This window comes from Desmodus rotundus, chromosome 11, assembly GCF_022682495.2.
Source record: "Desmodus rotundus isolate HL8 chromosome 11, HLdesRot8A.1, whole genome shotgun sequence".
Taxonomy (NCBI): Eukaryota; Metazoa; Chordata; class Mammalia; order Chiroptera; family Phyllostomidae; genus Desmodus; species Desmodus rotundus.
This window is the reverse complement of record NC_071397.1, coordinates 92,023,389-92,040,834: the sequence shown is the minus strand read 5'-3', so window position 1 is coordinate 92,040,834 and position 17,446 is coordinate 92,023,389. Positions and strand designations below refer to the sequence as shown.

The 17,446-nt window shown below is 44.5% G+C and overlaps 1 protein-coding gene across 8 annotated transcripts in view; it reads right to left on the bottom strand.

Moving 5' to 3' along the window:
• PLEKHG1 (pleckstrin homology and RhoGEF domain containing G1) overlaps positions 1-17,446 on the bottom strand; it is a 200,388-nt gene that overhangs the window by 62,796 nt on the left and 120,146 nt on the right. The window lies entirely within an intron of this gene.

Below are 17,446 nucleotides of genomic sequence, written 5' to 3'. Positions count from 1 at the left end.
TGAGTTAGTGTCTGTCCATTCACGTGCTGACCCTGCTCCGTCCTGTTCCCATCAACCACATCCTGGCTGTGTTTCCCACCGGCCAGCAAACCAGCGTTCAACCACCCGCCACTGTACTTTCCACACTGGCTCACACCTTCCGTCCTGTTCCCAGGTGCTCCTCCTGCCTTCTCCCTAGTGCGTGGTTCTCTGCTCCTGCAAACATCCCACCTCCCATACCACTCAGCCAGGCGGGTCAGCCATCGCTCTTGATTTGCACAACTCTCTCCACGTAGCTGTCCCACAAGCACACACCCCTTTATAGGGCCAGGCGCTCGGAATCATTGCTAGTGGGCTCTTCCAGCTCTCCTGGCACTGTGATACTCGTAAGTACACAAAAACGTTTATGCGGCGAAGAGCCCGGAAAGCAGAATGTTTGAAGGGGTGAGGAGTCGCTTTGAGGCGGGGATCAGACGTGCGGAGAGATTGCAGCTCTGAACGCGTGGGTTTCCGGAGGGAAAGGCTGCAGCGCCGAGATGGAAGGTGCGAAGGCCCTGCTGAGGAAGCTCCCTCCTCGCCCGCGGTGGACAGGCAGCGGTGTTTCACTGCCTCCCCTGGGAGTGACACCGGAGCAATTTCTGCCATGCTCTTCTGAAGACAGTCAGTCTGGGGTTACTCAGCCAGGCCCCGACTTCTCCACAGAGCTCTGCACATCACTTCGTTACACTGATGGCCTAAAAGCCTTTACTCAACATTGAAATGTGGCCTTTGATTTCTGCAGCAGAAATACCTCCTGATCACAGACAGAGCAACCCAAGCACCACCCACACTTCACCTCAGCAATCTTCTTTCTTGGCACCAGCAACTTTGAAATAAGGGCACCATGTGATGGCCCCTTGAAACAGATGCAGCCACAGGTTACCATGTACACATCATCAGTTACTGTATCTTAACCCAATCATGCACGGGATAGTGACAAACTGCATAGCCTATCTGATACATTGGACCACTTTCTAGTCTCTTCTCCTAAGACAGAAATTGTAATACAGGTCATTCCCATAGTAATTGGTCTATATATGAGAGGGAACCCCCCCAAAACCCAGAATTATCTTCTGGACAGCGAACCCCTTGTAGTCCAGGCCTCCCCTGCTAGGTGAGTGTTCTAGGGACCCATCTGTACCAGTGTACCTGCTGGCGTTGTTGTGAGAGGCTGCGTTCCACTTCAGTGAATTGTTTTGAAGACTCAACACATTTGCCCATTTCACGATGGGTGATTTACGAGTGCACCTGCCCACACTGTGCTGCAATGTTCAGTAGTTTTTGACCAAAAATAGAATGACCCCCATGCTCCACCTTCCCTATTCACCCGATCTTGCCAAGCATGATGTTCTTTTTTTGTTTCCCCAGATGAAAAAATGTCCTCAAAGGGAAACGTTTGGCCAATATGGAAAAGGTAAAAAAAAAAAATAGCAGAAGCACTAAAAGGCATCAAATTGATGAGTTCATAAACTGTTTTGAGCAGTGAAAAAAGTCTCGATAGGTACATTGCATCCAAAGGCAACTACTTTGAAGGTGACTGAAATTTAAACATGTAAGAATAAATATATGTTTTATAAATCAATTGGGTTTTTTGGGGTCCTGCCTCACAGAGTAGGTGCTCAAGTGGCACTCATTTGACTGATATGAAACAAGGCTTTAGAGAAAAAGCTGAGTGCTATTCGTGCTCATTTACATGGAACTCTAAACGTAAACCAAAAGGAAGTTTCCACCAGGCCGAAAGGCAGGGGCTACCAGGATGACGTTGACCAGCGAGAGGAAGAAGCTGGAAGACATTAGCTGACTTCCCGTCCAGTGAGTCACACAGATTGATAATCACCCTCAAGGTCAAGCTATTCTAATGAAAATGGCAATGCATTGAGGCTGTATATATTAAAATAAAGAATCTACACAAGGATGATCTCTTCACGGGCAGTTTTTCAATGCGGATGAATGTGATTATACTCTGGCGGCGTTAGGTAATCTGAGCTAAATATGGAAATGCATAGGCTAAGCTGTTCCGTTCATTGTACTGAAGACAATGAGTAGCCCTGAGGGCATATTTTACTGCCTCTCTGGCTATACAGTTGTTGATCTCATCACAATAAGATCTCAACCAGAAGTTATTTACTGACACAGAATCAGTGAGGGTGTGGCGATGGGGGGGGGGCAGCAGGGAGTGACACAGCCCTGCGTGTCAAAGGAGGTGGGTTAGCACGATGGGATGCTCCCCAGAAACTTGACCTTCTCAGAGCACTGGAGGCCTGGTCCCAACTTGTGCCCAAGTGTAGGGTGAAATGTGTGATTTGAGGAAAACTACTTTTTCTTCTCTCTGAAACCTAAAGGAATGTTATGGTCATCTTGTTAGGAGAGAGAGAGATCACAGGATGAGGTTTCCATAAGTGATTTTTCAAGAGATTATATAGGATGAAGTTCAATAGCAGCAATTTCACACTCTGAACAGAAGTAAATACACTACATGCTTGTTGTTGAAATAGATGCGGTGTCCATCTGCAGTAAACTCCTCTCCCAGGACAGCAGATTTCCCCGAGGACAGATTAAGTCACTGTGGACAGGACAATAGATTCCTCATGGAGGCCTCGGCTCCCGCATGTCCCTCCAGACTCAGGGTGGTCGCATGGACTGACTGCAAAGGCAGGCACCTGGGTCTGAGAGCCAGACCTTGGCCAGGTTATTGAACTTGTGAGACTCCCCTGTGTCTGCTGTTCCAGAGGGAAGGTACAGCTACCCACATCTCATCGTCACTCACGGGGTTACCGGACAAGGGTCACTCTGCACAGGGTGCCCAGCTCACACTGGCTGGTAGTGCTGTGAGGGGAACAGCCAGGCTGGCACCTCTTTTAGTTCTAAAGCAAATGAACTCCATCTGCACATGGACAAGTCATAATAAAGTTTCCCACCACCTTTCTCTGCTGCAGGAAGGGACACCTACTTGAGCGGCTTGTTATTAACCATCATCGCAGGGACGGAGTCTGGAGATGGTTAGGGAGACATGCATACGAAATCCCCAGGACACTCACGAGTTTCCTGGACCCTGGTCCTCTTGCCTGCGATGTCCAGTGGACAGAAAATTCTCCCTGTCCTGCCCAGCTCTCTTTTGAAACTGACCACTCCTCTCTCATTGCTGCCTGGGTCTTGTTGTTCAACTTCCACTGGGACCACTGCAAGGACATCTTAACTAATCCCCTATGGTGGGTCTCACCTGCTCTCACTTTCCAGAAAGAATCCAGTGTGGTCTTTCTAACACTCAGATTTGATGTGCCTCCTGCACCAAATCCTGCCGTGATTGGTCACAGCCTGCAGCCTGGAGGGAGGCCCTTGGGGGCCTGCACCTCTGCCTACCATTCTGGGCTCTTCTTTTTAAACCACTTTCTTGCTCCCTCCCATTCTCTCCCTTCTCCCCGGCCCCAACACACAGGAACTCATTTCTTGTCCTTTCAGGCCTGTTTCCTGACCCCTATTCTCTCCTGCTTCTGTGTCTCTATTCTGTTCTCATGGCCAAGATCATCCCTCCTTCTGGTGTAACCTGCTAACTCCTCCTTTAAGATTCTTCCCAAAAATCTGTCTCCTATCCTTCTTGACCCTGTCTGAGTCAGGTGCTCCTGGGCGCATTTCCATTTATAACTGCCTGATAAAGGAAGCTAGGGTAATCATCTCACATTGCTATAGAAATCTCTCTGTGGTTCCTTCTCTCCCACAAAACTGAGGGCAGCCATTGGCAGGGCAATGCATTAGCTCTCTCAGCACTGCATGTTTGCAGAATGAGCAACTGGAAGATTCCTGCAAACTGGATCAGCCTGCAAACTGGGGAGGCAGAGCCTGGGAAGGCAAGAGTTAACACTCAATCCCGGCTGATCTCTCAAGCTCTCCAAGTGGCCAAAGTTGTATTGAACTGTAACCCAACCCAGCATTCCTCTTTGGCTCCCTCCCCACCCCTTTGTCTCAGGGACAGCATTTTTACCGCAGGACCTCTCAAAGCCGACAAAGGTTCCTAAACTAGGCATTCCCTTTTCAAGTCCCTTCCCGCCCACCCAACTGCCCCTTTGCACAAGAAAAGAAAAACGCTTCCCTAATCAAAAGTAGATTAACTCTCACCCCTTGCTCTGCGAGCATTTGCATGGGGAACACCATTTAGGCAGCTATAAACAGACCCCCCGGGGTTGAGTGATTTATCTGCTGCTTCACAGAAAACAGGACAAAGGCCACAGTCTTTTCGGCAATTCTGTATTTACTGTGGGCTGCTGCTAGCGGCGGGCACCCTGCCCTCCTGCCTCATCTCCCACTTAAAGCCTTCTGAAAGGTTAACAGCGGAACTTGAAGCCCCATTATAAAGCTCAAGGCACCCTTGTAACATTTTGTGTTGCTCTAAGGAGGAAAAAAAAGGTTTGTTTCAGAAGAAAATATTTTAATGTGTGGTTTAAAGGAATGGCTCACACTGCCTCCCCCATACACACACACACACACACACACACACAGTCCTTTAGGCAGCGTGCAGAGAAAACTAAGGAGTAATTTTGCCTCAGTGTGATTTTGCTGTTTGAAATCACAGACTTAGCTGCAGCCTGTCTCCGTGTGGCCTACTTTGCGGGGAGGGGGTGCTGATGATTCAGGCCCGAGAATCATGATGAATGATTCTGCATCACTTTAACAAAACAATGAATCCCCACATTTAGAACAAACATTCCACTTTGCTTTGGGTTGGAGGGATGCTTGCAATTTTTTTTTATCACGTCTTTATTATTTTCATAATTCTTTCCCCCATAGAATAAGGATGGTTCTCATTTTCATCAAGTGTCTTCTCATTTTTGTTATGGGACCAGCTATGATACAAGAATTTTCTCTAAGTATCACAGGTTAATAATAATTAATGACATTCTGACATGTTCTACAACATGGATGAACCTGGGAAACATTCTGCTGAGTGAAACACGCCAGACACAGAAGGACAAATGCTGATGGTCCCAGCAACTGCAGAGGCAGACAGCAGCCTGGGGGGGAGGGGGGGGAGGGGCGGGGGGAGGGGAGGGCAGGGAGTTACAGTTCAGTGGGCACAGGCACGGAGTTTCAGTGTGCGATGATGAGAAAGTTCTAGAAACAGACAGTGGTGATAGCTGTACAACAGGGTGAATGTGCTCGGTGCCCGTGAATTGTACACTTAAAAATGGTTAAAATGGTGAATTTTACCTTATGTATATTTTACATCAGTGAAAACTGTTTGAAAAGTCCATTATCATAATAATCACTTTGTTTATGAAGGCCAGGCATCAGACAGTATATTTTTGGTGCTGTACCAAGCATAATAAAATGTTCGTGGTATTCAGGCTCATCAGTAAGGACCTCGGTTATGCTTTCAGCTGTAATTATGAGTGCAATTCTCTGGGGGACCGAGGGCAGTCCTCACCCATTCCCTGAGGCCTCACACCAATTAATCTACTAAGGGGCTCTTTCCTCTGCTCCTTAGTGCTTGTCACATCCACCCCCTCCCAACCCCTCCCTTTGCTGTAGGCTAGGAAACCAAATAATTAAGCTTATTTTAAACATGTAGGGTAAATAGGCTCTTAGTGGGAGCTTGGGGCCTCTCCTTGGGTGAAGACAAGGATTTACTGTTTGGTGTTTGAAATATCTATTTTGGCTGCTCAAAGGACTTACTTATTTCCCAGTTCCATTCTTCAGAGCTGAGGCTGGCGGAGATGCAACCTCCAATCATCCTTAGAGCTCGGCTTTTTGAACTAGACTCATTTCCAGAGATGAGCTGAGGTCGGCCCGGTCGTTTGGCCACGGGCACACAGCCGACGGTCAGCAGGGCACTGAGCCCAGGCCAGGGCCCATCCCTTAAGTCAGTCTCACTTGGACTCAGCTCAAATCAAAACTCTGGAAATAATTTCACCCCACCACTGCAGCCTATGGGTGTTGGAAATGGACCCCAACTACAGGCAGGTATGCCATGTAAACTCAAACCCACAAGGGGGTACCCTTTGTAAATTGCGAAGTTAACATAATTTTCAGAAATAACACTTTAATATAACTAGAAAGCACAACAACATTATGATTCTTTAAAAACCCACCAGAAATTATTGGCCTTCTCCAAATAATAGTAATAGTAATACTAATACTAATAATTGCTCTCATGTGAGTGCTTACTATATGCCTAACACTCGGCTAAGCATTTTGCATGGATAATCTTATTTAATTTTCATAACAATCCTATTATTCCCTTTTACAGGTTAAAAAAAACCACACATTACAGAGAAGTTCAGTAACTTGTCCGAGATCATACAGGGAAAAGGGGGAGTCAGGATTTGGATTCAGTTCTTGCATATTTTAGCATTTCATCATTTTGTTATATTTCATGGGGGATGGGGAGGTAGTTTGTGCCGCTGTTAAATGTCTGTTGTTTCCTTTGCAACAAAAGAGGAAAAATTCCCTTCAGGACTGTAGACCTCAACATTGATTGATTGCCCACTGGCATCTGGAGAGCTTTAGGAAAAACTGATGCCACCCCCAAAACTCACATTTCATTTTGCTCAGGGTTCAGCTTAGGCAGCAGGTGTTATAAAAGCTCTCAGGTGCAGCCTCTGCTTTAGAAAAAGCCCTATATTTTTAGCTGCTCCTCCTAACCGCATTTCTTAGGTGATAAGTATTAACAGCTCAAATAATAGCCCCTCTGAGCCCGTTTATGAGACCTTCCTGTCCCTGGTGTGAAGCTAGCTCATGGCCAGTTAATTGTGTTTTCTTCATAATGGATCTTTCTGATGGTTTTTATTTTTCCCCATTTTTGACGTAGGGATTTTCTTTTACTGGATTTTCTTACCAAAAGTAGTTTCTAAACACTCTAGATCATTTTGAATGTTAAGTAAATTTACACACATTATTGGGGACCTTCTTTACCTTGCTCCCTTTCATTTAGGACTGGGAACTTCAGAGTCAACTCCGACTTCAGAACAAGGGTTGGACCAAAGGGCCCCAGAGTATCCAGGGGCCTGTTAATTGTCACAGTGGACTAGCTCAGACAGACTCCCTGGTCTTGTAGGAGACAATTTCTTACCCTCAAAAGGCCGCTTATATCTGTGCTGGGGGGGAATGGGCAATTTCACAGCTGGCATTAGACTTGCCCCAAGGAGTTCCAAGGAAGTGACCGATTGTTCCCCTCTGTGTCACCGCTCTGTTTTGTCTAAACTATGTAGCGGCTAGACAGGGAAGTGACAAACTCTTCCCTTCGCTCACGTCTATTTTATCCTTGTTGGCGGCTGAGATGTAGGAAACTGGGCAATAAAAGTAATAGGTTTCCAGAAAATTTCATTAGCAAGAATGTATGAGGACCCTCCTTAATTGGTACATAAGGGACACTCCATACATGTTTCTTGTTTTCTTCCAATTGTTTCTAAATGAAATGGGTGGGAAGTGGGACTAGGATACAGTCCTGGCATTGCCCAGGCTTAGCTGCAGGGGCTTTGGCTGGAACAGCTAACACTTGTGGAGCGCTCCCCATGCCAGGTCTGTGCTAAGCACTTCCCGGGCACTGCCTCAGCCAGTCCCCACTGCATCCTGTGAGGTGCGCGATATCTCTCTCCTTTTAAGAGGAGGAAACCACTGATCAGGGAAGTTATTCGATATCAAAGGTAGTAAGTGACAGAACCAGGATTTGCATCCAGTTGGAGAAATCACTTAATGGTTCTCTGAATAGCCCTTTTCTTACCTACAAAAATGACCAGGTAGGATGAGATCATTCATTCAGCAAACATTTACTGATGGACCATTGTCAGATACATTGCCGACACCTTCTATTCCTAGAAAACTTAACCAACACATCTCACCCTCTCAAAGTCTATACTCAGTTAGACTTTTTTGAGTTATTTTCCGGTTCTAAAACTTGGTGTGATTCTCCTTAATGAAAAATTCCGTGCAACTGGAAGTGATCTAAGTGTCCATCAAAGAAGGAACGGATAAACAAATGCGATGTTTCCACAGACAAGGAAAGAAAACCTGACCCAAGCTACAACAGGTGAACCTTGAAGACACTGGGCCGAATGAAATCGGCCAGACGCAAAAGGACAAATCCTGTGTGATTCCACTTCTGTGAGATACCTGAAGTAGTCGGATTCACAGAAAGAGGAGGTAGAATGGTGGTCAGAGGAGGGAGGGAAGAAAGGGCAGTCGTGTTTAATAGGCACGGAGTTCAGTTTGGCATGATGAAAAGCACTCTGGGATTGGCCACTGTGAGTGCGCTGGGGCCACCGCACTGTACGCCTGGAAATGGCTACGATGGTAAACTCTAAGTTATATGAATTCCACCATAATGTAAAATAACAAAAATAAAAACGAAGGCTGCCTGAGGCTGAGGAAAGGGGGAATGAAGAGCTGTTGTTTAACAGGCACTACTCAGTGTCAGCCTGGGGTGATGGAAAAGTTTGGGAGACAGACGGTGGTGAGGGTTGTACAACGTGAATGTACCTGTTGCCACTGAACTACACACATGAAATGGTTAAAATGATGAATTTTATGTGTGTTTTACCGCAATTAAAAAAGAGATGAAAAATTTTTATGTGGGCTGCTGTGCAGAGCAATGCCATCCCCCGTAAGTGGCAAAGTAGTCTTGGTGGGTGTAGCAGAAATCGAAAACAGAAATGACCAGAAAACAGTTAACTGCTAAGTTATGTAGGCTGACAAGCCACGCATCAGCTCGGCCTGCCTTCGCCTTTTCTGGGTGTTCCAGAGCAGGGCTGCCTTCACGCACACACACACACTCACACTCTCCCCCCCCCACCCCCCAGAGTTAGACTTGTCACACGACCTGGGTAAGTTCTTCCATACGATTAGTTCCACAAGGTGCAAACAACATCTATTCTCTGGAAGAAATTTCTGGCCATGGGAAACTTCTCCCAACTGAAGGTTGGTTGGGTTAGAACATAATTTCCTGAATTCTATAATTTCCCGCCCACTCAGTATAACTGGATATTCAAGATGGCACACACCCAAAGGCAGCACGATTCTAGCCCAACTGAATCGTGCCCAACTGAAACAGGGCCTGTTTCAGCAAATCTTCAATAGAATTTTGCCCATGGGCAGTCTTTGAAATGTATTAGCAGTCCTTTAGCAGACTAGTAATAATAGCTACTCAATCACCAAACTTAACTCAAGTTTTTGAAATGCCTTTTCATTAAAAAAAAATCAAAGTGTTGCCTTACACGAAAAGGTTGATAGGATGGACGCGACTTTCCAGTCGTACATGTGCTTGGTAACTCGAGAGAAATGAATGTACTCAGTTAGGTCTGTGAAAAGCACACTTTCTGTTTTCTTATCCCCTCCCCCACTTACATTGTCGGTGGATCCTGCCCTTTAGTACGTTGTCTAACCAAATCTGCAAGTGTAGGTGGAAAATGTTGTTCTAATTTTAACATCAGAAACACTAATAGTTACCTCTTACATTTCCTTGGTGAACTAAGAGTTTCATAGACACCAAATGCTATAGTTTGTGCAAGAATATTTGATGAAGTTGTGAAAATCCTTTCAGTAAAAGAAAAATATTCTAACCATTTGTATTTTTAAACAATCATGGTTGTTGGCCCATGATTAGGATAACAATCTGTTAGTTTTCAAAAATATGAATAAACTGTCAAATTGCTAAGAAAGCTTGAAATTCTTTTAAAGCACTTTTTCTTATAAGGTGGAAATAAAGATGCATTAAGGATATTTTTATTGTCTTTCTTAGTCTTATTTAACATAAACAGAAAACCATGTTTTTAACAACTGGTCTAGCACTCTTCAGCGTTCCTGTCTGAGCAAAGGGGAGAGGGGAGCGGGGGACCTGTTGGTGACTGGTCATAACACTTTGAAAGAGTAAGTACAGACAGTTCTGCTTTAACATTTGTTTTGAAAACATGAGTCTGTTCCCACACGATTAATATGTTAGGGAACAATGTGAGCTCACTTCAAATTTCCTAATTTTGCCTCTGCTTTTCAGCAGGATTTCATCCATGGGAAACACCAGGTGAACACAGGAAACTGCCCAGTTCCAGACATCAGCACAGAAATATACACAGACACACACACACACACACACACACACACCCCTTCCCCCCTCAACTGCCTGCCAGCTACTCAGGCCACCAGTGTGCGTTATGAGCCACACCCACCCACGTCAGGTGTAACAACTTTGTGTCCACTCCATAATAACTCAGACGCTGCAACCCTGCAGACAGCCTCCTCTCTAACTTTTCTCTTTCTTCTCGGCCTGTCTCCTATTTTTCCCTCTCTGTTCTCTGTTTTCTCTTTTTTACTGATCTATTTTCTCACCTTATCTCTTGCTCCCTTCTGCTCTCTTCCTCTCACACAGAGGGTGGCAGTTATGGGAACCAGGTGGCTTCCGCAAGAAAGTTCAGGATTTTTGTGGGGAAGTGTTATATTTACCAGGGCCTGTATGTATTTCTTAACCATTTATCATGTATCAAACTGCCTCCATTTTTGTTAGATTCCTATCTTTTTTTTAAATGTGTCACTGATGGTGTTTTGGGGTGCTGCACTCAGCACCCATTTTTCCTATTGGCCTTATTTTTCCCCACGTGGTTTTACAGAGGGTGACTTTCGAGAACACACAGGTCATGTCACGTGATAGTGGAACCTACTGTAGGTACTTTAAAATCATTCAGTTCTTTCCTTGTGTCATCTGTCCCCTCTCTTCCTTGAGTCTCAGACATTTGAAACAGGTGTTAAAAACAATCCCTATCGATAAACAATTCTCAGATCACCGATTGTTGCAACTTGGGAAGCATGTCCAACAAAGCCTGCCTCGGCCTCTCATACCCTGGGCATCCTCGGACTGACCTCCACAATTCATCCCTGCTCCAAGTTTCAAGAACGAAGTCACAAGTCAGGAATTCAAGGGTGACCATGCCACTATCTGAGAGTTAGCATTTCATGGGGAGACACCGAGCAATGTCACTGCATCCATAATTATTGTATGAATTGATGATCTTTACACTGTTGCTACAAAGTTCTTAGCAATTTGAAAACTGTACTATAGGTAAAGGTTAACAATATAGAGGTGACTCCTGAACAACATGGGGCAATGGGTGCTGACCCCCCCGACATAGTTGAAAATCTGAGTATAACTCCTGACTCTCCAAAAACTTAACCGCACCGGGTGTCCCTCTGTATCCGAGGGGGATTGGTTTTAGGGCCTCCAATGGACACCCAAATCCATGGATGCTCAAGTTCCCTGTGTAAAATAGTGTAGATTGATGCATGCAGTTGGGCCCTCCCCACCCATGGGCTCCCAACCGCAGAGCAAAACCAGAGCAGGCGTTTACTGAAAACAATCCGCATCTGCCCTGGCTGGTGTGGCTCAGTGGATTGAGTTCAGACCTGCGAACCAATGGGTCACTGGTTCAATTCCCGGTCAGGGCACATGCCTGGGTTGCAGGCCAGGTCCCCAGTAGGGAGTGCATGAGAGGCAACCGCACACTGGTATTTCTCTCCTCTTTCTCCTTCCCTTCCCATTCCTCTAAAAATAAATAAATACAATTTAAAAATAAAAAAAGAAAGGAAACCATCCACCTCTAAGTGAACCTGCGCAAATTCATGCTGTTCAAGGGCCAACTGTAAATAAACTACCTTTATCAGTGGTGAATGTATTTTCTACAAGGTCACCTCTGAAACGCTGCAAGTCGACTTCAACTCCTTACGACGAGCATCCATAACGATGTCAGCTGATCTGGGGAGTGCAAGGCTTAAGACATATCAAAACAATTTCCACACTTGCTTTTTCATGGCTTATCTTTTCTTCAAGTGTCCACAATTCTCATTTAGGCTTCTCACAATGGCCACAGAAATGAGTTTTTTAAAAGGGCAGGGCAGTAAAAAGGAGGACATTCGGTCGTCTCACAAACTTTGTCAATGTGGCCCTAGACTTACAGCTTCCAAGCATCTTTCTTTTATGTGGTGGCTTTACTCTGTTCCCCCACTGATTCCCTTCCACTCACAGAATTTCCAGAACACGAGCAAGGTAAGCATGATCCCTGACTTTGAACTCAGACCCAGCTGTCCTCTTTTTAAATGGTAATACTACCTGGTCTCTGATAATTCCAAAGACCCCTATTGGCAGGTCAAGTGGATAGGGATGAACAGGAAAACAAAAGGGGGGAGATAATGAGGAGTGATGGGGGGAGGGTCAGGGGAAAGTGGAGTGATGGAGAGGTATAGGAGGGGAGAGAGAAGCAATAGATGATTCATTGGTCTGAATTTAAATAAAGAATTCCATTTCAAACATTCTATAAGGTTATCTAGTAGTAAACTCAGCAGTAAGCATCATCGAAAATCTTTCTTGCTTCCTTCTTCATGTGTTTCTGTACTTGGTGACGGTGGTGGGGATATATGCTGTAGGTTTCACAAGGGGATGTTTCGATTACAGTTGACCCTTGAACCACATGGGGATTAGCGGTGCCAACCTCCACGCAGTGAAGATCCACGTATAACTCAAGCTGGCCCTCGCACCTGCAGATTGCCAATCGAGGATCAAAAATACTGGTTTCAATACGAGGTTGGTGGAATCCATGGATGTGAAACCCTGAGGGTATGGAGGGTTGGCTGTGTATTTATTGAAAGAAGTCCATCTATGGGTGGACCCACACAGTTCAAATTCAGGTGCTATTCAAGGGTAAACTGCATATATAATGCATTGTAGAGACTGCAGTTCACAAAGATGTGCCCTACCTTCTTTGGGCACACAGCTGGACTACCTACATCTCCCAGCTGATGGAGATGGTGCAGACCACCCCAACCTCAGGAGCCACATGCTGCAGACGACAGAGCCTCATCAGCGTGGGTTCCTGTTGACTGCGTGAGGGGCAGGATGCCCACTAACCAGAACACACACACTTGGCTGGGACAGGAGAAAGAAATGAACTTCTGCTGTGTTACATCACTACACTTGGGTCTATTTGTTACTGCAGGTTAGCCCATCCTTATACACTATGTGTCCCAAGTCTTCAGAGCAATGGGTCTCAACCAGAGACAATTCTGCCCCTCCAGGGAGACTTGGCAAAGTCTAGAGACATTTTTGGTTGTCATGAGTGGGGATGGTGGTGCTTCTATTGGCCTCTAGTGGGTAGGGGTCAGGTTTTCTGCTAACCATCCTACAATGCCCATAAATATCCCCCACAACCAAGAATTATTCAACCCCAAACGTGCATGGTGCTGCCACTTTAAAATCCTGCTCTAGAGAGCCTAAGAGCTTTGGAAGAGGACCAAAATCTTTGAATTCTCTGCTACACTCTGAGAGATTTGGGATAATAGTGTGGACTAATAGTAGGAGACATGGTCTTTGAGTAAAACCTTTGGGTTCCACTCCCAGCTCTATCACTGACAATTACATGACCTATGGCAAACTAATTCACCCTCTGTACATTCGATATTCCTGTGCTAACATAGGAAAATTATAATAGTACCCACATGATGGGGCTGTGAGTGGGGATGCAAGTGCTTAATCCAGTGCCTGATATATGGTACATACTCAAGTAATAGTGGCTGTTAACATTATAATATTTTCTGTGTTTTTGTTAGGGCACGATTCTAGGAAATTTAGAAGTGGCAGTAGCTACGCAGGAAATTTACAGCCGTTAGAATCCAAGAGGTGATGCAGGTCACAAAGCTTAAGGTGTCGCGCTGGTCACACTCTCTGTCTGCCAAGCTTACAGGAGAATCTGACCAGTGTAGGCATTTTAAATAACTTTCCTTAGTTTCGACTCAAAGACTGGTCATATATTAAGATTTGGCTGTAAAAATTTATATGTAATTGAATAACCTGAACTGCCATCAGTCATTAAATACACACGAGTTCCCCCGAGCAGCCAACAGCTCCTTTTGCATAGCAGCTCTGCAAACCTCCACTCCCTTAGCTTCCACTAAATGCTGTTCACCTTGAACTACTTTCATTGCTCATTAGCAACCAGTCAGAAGGTATTAACAGAACACTCCAACTGGGCAAACCCATTAGGCTTGGAGAGGGGTAAAAGGCCGGCCCCTGCCCTCCCTCCCACAGGAGGTGGCAACGAGTAGAGGAGAGTGGCACTCAACACCACTGCGTCCCCACCTTCTAAGTTTTCGTCACTGTTGAGTGGCAAGAGATGAGAGAAAGAGATGGGAGAGGAAGCAACAACTACAACGAGAACAACAAAAAGACATGAAAATAAATAGCGAGGTTCGGGGGTTATACACAGTGGTTAGATGTGCTGTTTGAGGGATGGTTTCTACATAAGCATAAAACTATTTAACAGGTTTACTTCTAACATTATAGATCTTAAATGGTTTTAAGAAAGATCTCATTCATCCATTATGATAAAAGCCCTTAGAGGGAACAACAAATAGAGACATTCAAATAAAAGTGCTCAAATGCCACATAAAAAGTACATTCAATTGTGCCAAGTACCACAGTGTAAGTTCTTTATTAAATCCACCCACATAACAAGCCTTCATTAAGGACGATCCCTGCCAAGTCCTACACTCTAGCACTGAACACACGTTTCCCTCAGCATTCAAGAACTTAGTCTCCATGAACTTCATACAAAGTGTCAGTGTAATAAATGCTGTTTAACCTGGAGGGAAAGTGTTGGGTGAGGCCATCTGCAAGGACCAAGACAACACAGTCTACGACAAGTCGCCTATTCCCCACAGCCTTCTCCCCTGGTTCGAGACCGTTCTCCTCTTGTCAGGTGTCCGAAGCAGTTATGGCTGGTCCAGGGAAGGCCACACAGAATCAGCCCTTTGCAGCTAAGGGAGAGAGTGGCAGAGACAGGAACTACCCCTTCCACCCACAATGATCTTGTCTCCAACGGGATCCATGGGAAGTCAAGCTTCGTCAGAAACCACCTCAAATCCATGGTGTTGTCCTTGAGGGAGGGATGGCCTGGGACAAAAGCCAACTCAGATTCCATTCCATTCACGTTTTAGTCACCTTGTGAGCCTAAGAGCTAAGTCTCTAGGCAGAGTAAACGATTGGGTCCCGGCACAGACTCCCACAGCGTGGTCCCAGGGTTTCCTGTTTCATTCTGCACAAACACAGGAGGAGGCTTGCTTCCCAGTGCACAAGAGTTCCCTTTCCAAAGCACTGCGTTCCTCCCTACAAACAGCAGCCTCTTCTCTAAGATCCAGCAACGAGCAGAATAGTTTTCAAGGTGTTTCACTTCACTGTGTGTGAAAAGCATCTTTCTCTCTTCCACCTACCCCGACACAGTCTATACCATCACTCAATAAACGAAGAGTACCTGTACGCTAATACACACAAGAGCTGGGGGCGGGGGAGTGAGAGAAGGAGGGGGAGCAGCACCTGGTTCCGGCCTGGGTGCCTCCCTCTATGTGTGGGACATTTCCCCCCCGACTACCCTCCCTCGCAACACCCTTCTCCCTCCTCTTTCCTGTTCCACCTTAAATTTTCAGTGAATTCACTAGAAATAATCCACCTGCATTCAAAATAATAATGTTGGAATCACTCGTTTAAATTTTTTTGCTAATTAAATTTCAACTGTGAATTTACTCATCCTTTTCTGGAAGTCCTTGGGTAAGACAGTATAGTTACGCCCAACTAGCAAATTTAAAGGAGGCTGGTGGTGATGATGATTTCTACTTATTAATTGTTTACCATGTGCCAGGCACTGTCGTAAGAGCTTTTCTTTTGTATGTATGTTTTTAATTTTTCAATTACAGTTGACGTACATCATTATATTAGTTTCAGGGGCACACCTCAGTGATTAAACATTACAGAACTTACTAAGTGGTTATCCCGATAAATCTCACACCCGTCTGACTTATAAGAGCTTCTAATATATTATCTAACCTAATTCCCATAATAATAACCCTATGAGGCAGGTACTATTTATTAGTCTCATTTCACAGTTGATGAAAGGTAGGCACATGCTTACAGTCGAATACAGCAGTCAGCATATTCTGGCCCTTGGGTCAAATCTGGCCCTAAAGTTTTGCTGGAACTTCCATGCTCATTCATTGCCATGGTGTCTATGGCTGCTTTTGAGCTACAATGGCAGAGCTGAGCAGGTGTGACAGACCACAGGGCCCAGGAAACCTAAAATATTTACTATCTGGCTCTTTATAGAAAATGTCCACCAAGCCCTCGTGTAACACATTGTTAATTCATGGATAAAGAAGAAAAGGCAAGACCATTTGGACAGCTTGAAATGGAAGTTTACTGAAACTTTCTTAGCAAATATTCTGTCTTGTCACTTCTTTTTATCACCAAAAAGGATTTATTTGGGAAAAAGAAAGGACTGCAACCTGGAACCAGCAGACATAGCAACCAAGATGCCAGTTCTCTTGATCTGTTTTCTTTCATTCACATTTTACCTTATTTCTTCTCACCTGAGATGTATCAACCAGCCCAGAAAAAGTGAGAGTGTACATGGAATACCAGCTCAGTAATTAAAGGCTCCTCTCTCAGTATAGCAAGTTTTGATTGGGTGGAAAAGTTTCCAAGAAAGAAAGAAAAAGGATAAACCAAGAAAGCTTTGACAACCATAAATTTCCTAAGAGGTTGTAAAATTTTTGGCAGTTTCACAGGTATTTCTTCTCAAGTACAAATGACATCATTGTTGAAATTAAAGAACAATTGGCCTGGCTTATTTGACATTTGGTATCGCATATTGTTTTGGTTGAGCATCAATTGATTTTTCTATTTTTACTGGAAACTTATGTCATAACTATTTATAGTAGGCGATGTCTGGTTCTATTATTTGCAAAACTCAACACACAATTATGCCTTAGATTTTTTTTTTTTTTGCTAAAGCTATAAGAATGTATATATTTGGTAGAAAATACTCTCATCAGTAAACGTTCTATATTCTGAAATGTTTTAGATTAAAAGTCTGAAACAGGAAGTAGGCACTGACAAATGAAAGAATTTGATATATTACTGGGCAGCAAAGTGGGTGTGACTTTATAATATATAAATGTACCTTTGAAATATTAATATTTTTATCACTAATTGTGAATGAGTAATTCTTAATTCTTAAAAACTCATCTATAAGTGATAAAGTCAAATTAAGAATTGAATTGCCAGAGTATGAAAGCTGGCACATAAGCTGTCAAATAATTTATGCAAAATTGTTTACTATAAAAGTGAACAGAAATTCCCAAGACAAGACAAAGCTCACCGTTTTTCTTTCCCCTTCACCACATTCTACCAAATGCCAACCGATACAAAGAACAGCACAGAACAACAATTCCCAAGCTTGTCTGCAGATTAGAGTCATGTGGGATCTTTCACAATCCCACCACGCAGTCACAGCCCAGGCCCATGAAATTATAGTCTTTGGAGGTAGGACACAAGTATCAGTATTTTTGGAAGCTCCCAGACACCCACAGACAGTTGTGATTAAGGGGAAGATAGCCTGATGGGCTCAGTCCA